The sequence below is a fragment of the Hibiscus syriacus genome, unplaced genomic scaffold, assembly GCF_006381635.1.
Source record: "Hibiscus syriacus cultivar Baekdansim isolate YM2019G1 unplaced genomic scaffold, ASM638163v2 tig00112445_pilon, whole genome shotgun sequence".
Lineage (NCBI taxonomy): Eukaryota > Viridiplantae > Streptophyta > Magnoliopsida > Malvales > Malvaceae > Hibiscus > Hibiscus syriacus.
The window spans coordinates 155,463-162,272 of NW_024063334.1; the positions used below are offsets into that span (position 1 = coordinate 155,463).

Here is a 6,810-nt window from a genome sequence, read left to right on the forward strand (position 1 = left end):
CAGTGTGTACACCTATTTTGGCATGACTTCAGATCGGAAGAGTTTCTAGGGTTTATTATATGCAAGGTTTCAGATCTAAGAATAAAGGTACCCGAATTATCCTTGTTAGTGCCCCCTTGGGTTACTAACCCTCAATCCTAGTCCATCACAGACTAAAATGGATCGAGTTCAATTCGAGGGGATACATTTCTCTATGCCTGACACGGAGAATAAATTCTCACGAAGACATAGAGCATATGAACCCCGAAAGTTACTTGCTAGGTCTGACACGGAGAATAAATTCTCACGAAGACGTCGCTTTCACTCCCACTTAAAAGGGACAAACTCAATTATAGAGCTTATGTTATGCAATGCAAGTATTGTGTGTGAGGAGAAATGTTCAAACCTCTGACAGAAAAATAAATAATGAAATAAAATACTTGCAAATAAAATGAAATATTAATAATATATATAAATACTATAAAAATAATATGTATATATAAAAAAGAATTATAAATTAAATATATGAAATTTTAATTTATAATTAATAGAGACAATTTATAATTGATTTTTAAAAGTTTGACCAGGTCCCCAGTGGAGTCGCCAAGCTGTCGTAACCGGTTTTCGTCTGGGCACGAAATATTTATTTGGCGGAAAAATTGATGTGAATAAATGGTTTTGAAAATAATTTGGGAGTCGCCATCGGCCTTTTGGGTCAGGTAGGTCGAATACCTAAAAATTATTTTCTAAAAGAGTTTTAAGAAAACATCAATTAAAAAAAGATAAACTGATCTGCGTTTACAACCAAAAATTCGTTCTTTTTAATAATAAAAAGGGATTCGTGGTCGGTTACGTTTAGGGAAGGATTAGCACCCCTACAACGCCCAAAATTGGTACTTTTTAATTATAAATTGTCTCTATTATTAAAATTTAAAAATTCAAAATATATTTAATTTATAATCCTATTATTTCAAAATTATATTTAAAAAAATTTATTTATTTAAAAATATCAAAAAGGGACTTCTAGGTGCCTTAAGACAGCTCTTTTCTTTGATATTAATAAATATTAATTTGAATAAAATTAAATAATAAATTTTTTTATAATATTTAATTTTAAAATACCAGAATAGGACATCCAGTTGTATTAAGATTGCCCTTTTTTTCGATATTGAAAAATAAATATTAAAATAATTTATTGAAAAAAATAAATAAATTATTATTTATTATATATATATTTATGACTACATAATAATAAAAATATTTAAATATATAAACAAGTAAAAATACAATTAGAACGATATATTTAAAAGCAGTAAAATAAATGAAAACATTTAAAATTAATGACTAAATTATAATAAAATTAAAATTAAAAAACCTAATTCATAATTAATCAAAAATTATAGGGATTAAACATGCTACTTTTTATTTATTAATTTAGTGACTAAAATAAAATTATATAAAATTCAGATATTAGATTAAAATAAATTAAAACATACTATTCAGATTAAAATATTAATTATTAAAATTAAGGGATTAAATCTGTTATTTACCCTATATATATATTATTTTAATATAAAGGACTAAAATAAATAAAATCAAAATTAAAGAACCGAATTAAAAGGATTATAAACTCGATTTAGTGACTAAAATGTAAAGTTTACAAATTAGGTTGACTGCGGAAAGGATTTAACTATTATTTAATTCCACGAATAGCCCTCCCCGAAACGACGTCGTTCGGGAAGGGCTATTTAAAGCCGAATTCAGCTAGCCCTTCGGGCCATATTTCATTTCTTTTTTTTATTTCTCTCTCTAACTGAGAGAGAAATAAACGCTCTCCCCTCTCTCTAGCTTCCCTCATCGGAGGGAAGCCGGTCACCGGACGGCAGCCGTCTGCCGCCGTGACCCTCACCGCCGGCCACCGCATCCGGTATCCGAAAAATTTTATTTTTTCATCACTATGTAGATCGGACCGTCCTAAGGACGGTTCCGGTGCTTTTTTCTCCTAAATAGCTCCTGATCGGAGCAAATCTAAAGAAATACCTTCGGTTTCCGAAGGTTTTGGTGACGTTTGAAGAGGTCTGGTGGCTTCCTCGGTAAGCTTCTTTCCTTTCTTTTCGTTTCTGTTTTGGTTTACTGCTGGTTGTGGGTTGTTGTTCTTTGTTTTTGTATCTTTGCTCTCTGTTTCTGTCTCTCTCGGTCTGTCTTCTCTTTCTCGGTTCTTCCTCCTTTTTTTTTCTTGGCAGGGGCTCGGTGGCTTTTATAGCCACCACCGATGATAGCTTCGGACCGGTCCCAAAAGGGGTTCTTCGGTGAGTCACCGGACTTCCAGTGGTGACTCACCATTTGGGGAGACGTGTGCGGCTGGTGTTGAAGCAGCAAAGCTTCTGGATTCTTCAGCAAGGCGGCGGCGTCGCGGCGTGGCACTGGCAGCTGGGACGTGTCCCTAGGGTTATGATACCCTAGGGTTTCTTTGTTGGGTATCTCTGGACCGTTGGATCTTGCCAGATCCAACGATAGGAAGCTGAGGCGGCTGGGAAGAGGGAAACCCTAATCTGTTAAGGTTTGTTATGGGCCATTTGTAATTGGGTCGGTCCAATCTGGGCCTGTTTGTAATTATTATTATTATTATTATTTTTTTAATTTTAATAATAATAATATATATATATAATAATTATAATTATGATAATAATTATAATAATAATAAAATGGGTAAAAAATTTAGTATCTTCACATACATATATAATAGTCATCTTTAATGAAGAATTTTACGTAACAGTTGTAAGGATTTTCATCAGAAATATTGAGAGGAAGGGAGAAACAAGTGACCTGCGACTTAAATTGAGAATTCTACTCCACCATAAGACAGTCTCCAAAAAGTCCTCCAATTTATGTCCATCAATCAAAAGCAAACTTAAGTGAGGCATACATGCATCCTTCTCATATGGTGTGATGGATATTCATGGCTTCGAAGCCGATCTTTGGATAGCATCCGAGACATCCGAGTTCACGTAGCTATTTAGCCTTTTAGAGCAGTCCTCAGCAGCTGCAACGCCATGGCCGGCTAAGTCAATCCCAGTTAGCTCTTCTATTCTTCCCTGCAATGAAGAACGAAGTCTAAAAAATTGTATGAACACCAAGAAATGTGATCCCAAGCAGGGAAAACAGCCCAATGTAAAATTCTATGTCTATCCCTACTACCTGCAATGTTTTATAGTGTTTCAAGTTCCAATGCATTGAAATATACTTAGGAATTTAATAATTGCAGCAAATATAAATTACATGGAAAAAGGAAACCAACCATCAAAATTAGATTGGGGGAAACATATAAGAATTTTCTTAGAGACTGATGAACACTTGGTATAATGAAAGGTGTTATTTCCTCAAGACTGAGACTGTCATGTTCAACTCTAGCAGAAGCCCTCTTAATTGCTTCTTTCACTTCCTCTTGCCTACAAAATTTGACAATCCAAGACATGAACTCTGCAAGTGTGTAATAATGAATGATAGTAAGAAAAGAAAAAAAAAGATTATCTTTACCCATGAAGTTCAATGTTTGAATGTGGAAATACAACTTTCAGCTTATAAAAGGAACTTTGTCTTTGTCCCTTGTGGTGTAAAGAAATGAAAGTGAAGCAGGTCCGGATATCTGGCAGCAAAATATTTAGACAAAATCATAATTTGCACCTTCAAAGTTGCTCTTATAATCATTTCAATGGCCAATTTGCAACCCAGAAAAGCCCAGAAAGTGGAAACAGAGCAAATTTGATTGAGTAAACTGTTACCTGGAACTATAAAGAGTTGAGTTTGTAAAGACAGACAACACTTTAAGGTCCAAACATCGCATCCACGAAATGATGTGTATCACGCCGTCGTATTCATCGACGGCGGCAGAAGAGGGCTGGGAGTTAAAAGCGACCCACTTTCTGAGAGGGTCGGACGGGTCGCGGAAATGAGAAGCCGGCAAGAATTGGAGTAGTCCGAGGAAGATGATGAGCCCGGAGGCCAGAAAGTGAAGGACGGGTTTGGAATTCGGATCCGGATGGATGGGTACTGAATTTTTGGGTGTGACAATGCGTTGAGTTGGTCTCCTGTTAGCTGTTGCAGACGATCTCCATGACATATACGAGGAAGACATTAACATTTTTTTTTGTAGCTTTTCAATGTTCGGACTTGGAAATCCCCGAAACTGTGTTTATTTCTTAGTAGTGGGCCGTCACATGGATTATTTTCGTCGGCCGGCTATGTCTAATATTTAAATGGAGTTCTAATCCATTTTAATACTTTAATTTTTAATTTTTCATACTCATAACTAACATTTAATTTTTATTTTATTTTAATATATTATGTTATTAAAATTTTAACGCCTTTAATATCTCAATTATAAGTTTTGGTCTATTTTAGTACCTAAATTTTTTTTTTAATTTTGTGTTAAATTTTGAAACAGAAATACTAAAGTGGAACAAAAACTAAAGTTTTTATAACGAATACTAAAATGAAAAAAAAACTAAAATTTAGATATGATTTTGAAAAAAATTAAAAGTTTAGGTACTAAAATATATCAAAACTAGTAGTTTAGATACGAAAAGCATAATTTACCCTATTTAAAAATTATGGATTTTATTTTTGGGTTAACTACATGGATGATCATTTTTGTTTATGTTTTGTTCAATTTTCTTTACTGATTTTAAAAATTATAATATACAGTCACCTTCGTTTATGTTTTGTCAACTTTTCCTCGTTGGTTTCAAAAATATAATATATAGTCACATTCATTTTATTTAATTAAAATGTGATCATTGAGGGTTAATTGACGTTAGACCTTTAACGGATTACTAACACGACACAATGAATTTATAAAATTAAAAAGAATAAACTACACAAATGACGCTAATGTTTGAGTAAGCTTTTGGTTTCCCTACCAGAGTTTCAAAAGTAACAAAGTGGTCAATTATTCTAACAAAGTTTGATCGATGTTAATATTATCCAAGGTTTAAATTTTTCCATGTGATGTCCATTTTCTTGTCCACCGCTCCATTTAAATGAAAATATAAAATAAATCTGAAATTGTGTTTGTAGCAGAAACAATATGAAATTGTTGGGCAAAGTAAGTGTTTTTGTGTGTTTACTAAGTTCAATAGAAAAATAGTAAGGCTTTATCAAGTCTTCCTCTCTGATCATACTCACTGCACATTGCTCACCTGGTAGTTGGTCATGTTGCTTGGACTCATATTGAGTGTCTGACGTGAGTATATATATTTAAGAGTGCTTGGTAGGTCATATTTTGTACTTTGTCAAAAAATGTATCACATGATTCTTCTTGTTTTATTGGGTTAACTACATGTTTTCTTCTTATTGATCTCATGAATGTGTTCGAACCAGAGGCGAAGAAATAATGCGTTGTGAATGGCACCGCGGTTGCCAACAGTGACAAAACCAAGACCATATTGAGGAGTAAAAGGGGAGGAGGAGAAGAGTGGCGGTGGGGGAGAAGAAGAAGAGTTCGGGGAGAGAAAGGGAATATAATAAGTGACCACTCAGTTACTTTTGAAACTTTGGTAGGGAAACCGAAAACTTACTCAAACATTAGTGTCATTTGTGTAGTTTACCCTTTTTAATTTTATAAATTCATTGTGTCATTGTAACATCCCAAATTAAGGTCAGTGACTAAATTGCAAATTGTGAAAACTATGTACTCAATTTTGAAATAAGTTAAAAGTTCAAGGACTTAAATAGAAATATTTTAGTATTGAATTAAATGGTAATTATGGAAAGTGTGAAGGGTATAATGGTAATTTCATAAGAAAGATTTTTTATCTTTCCTTTATTAAGGATATTACCACGTGGAATGGGGGGGAAAGAAGGAGGAAGAGATATCCAGAGCATTCTTTAGTCTTCTTCTTCCTCTCCACCGTGAAGTCTTGTATAAGGTAAGTTATCTTCTGCTGGTTACTTTTTTTATTTTTAAGCTTGTTTTGATTCTTGAGATGATAAGAAAGCTTAAGGAAGTCTAAAGATAAGTAAAAATTCAAAAATGGATATGTTAGGAGAGATTAAGTAAATAGAGTTTTTAAGTGAAATTTTGAATAAGAAGGTTTAAATGAATTTGGAAGTTGAATTTAACTTGCCATAAGTGTGAATAAGAAGTTATAAGTGTTAAAACTAAGTTTCAATTATATGGAAAATTTAGTAAAATTCTTAGTTATAAGAATTTGAATGATATTTAGAAGATAATAAGGTGTTGGAATGATAGAAGTTAGTTAAGGTGCTTGTAGTTGGGTTTTATGGCAATAAGGGAGTTTAAAATAGAAGAATTGAGTAAAGAGTTGATAATTTTCGGGTGAAACAGTCTGTTCTGGGCAAGGTGTACCGATACACTAAGACCAATTTTGAAGAACATCTTCATAGTGAATAGATACATTAAGGGGTGTACCAATACCTATGTATCGATACACACAGGCAGGTAACAATACCTGTGAATTTCAAAATTAATTTGGGTACCGATACCCCCGTAGTGTACCGATAACCCTTAATGGAAAAATGTGAATTATGTTCCTCAATTAGCTTAAGTTATTAGAATCGAATTATAATGTTTAGGCTTCTAATAATCGTCTTAGAAGTTATAATTATGTAGATATTAAGCCTAAACAAGTTCCAGAACATTGGGCAAGTAAGATCGATTGGGGAAAGATAAGAGATCATTATTGACTAGTGAGACCATGTGAGTGCATACTATTAACATATACGTATTATATATGGAAATTAGACTTTTGAAAAGTATGTTTATGATATTCTAAATATATGATTGTATGATTAGAAGCATGATTATGTTCG

General features: G+C 33.0%; 1 long non-coding RNA gene across 1 annotated transcript; it reads right to left on the bottom strand.

Moving 5' to 3' along the window:
- Positions 1-2,909: 2,909 nt before the first annotated feature.
- On the bottom strand, positions 2,910-4,104 carry LOC120179742. The gene is made up of 3 exons (XR_005521643.1): positions 3,762-4,104; positions 3,278-3,625; positions 2,910-3,074 (listed from the first exon to the last, which is right to left on the bottom strand). It is a non-coding gene; the product is annotated as an uncharacterized LOC120179742 (long non-coding RNA).
- Positions 4,105-6,810: the final 2,706 nt, after the last annotated feature.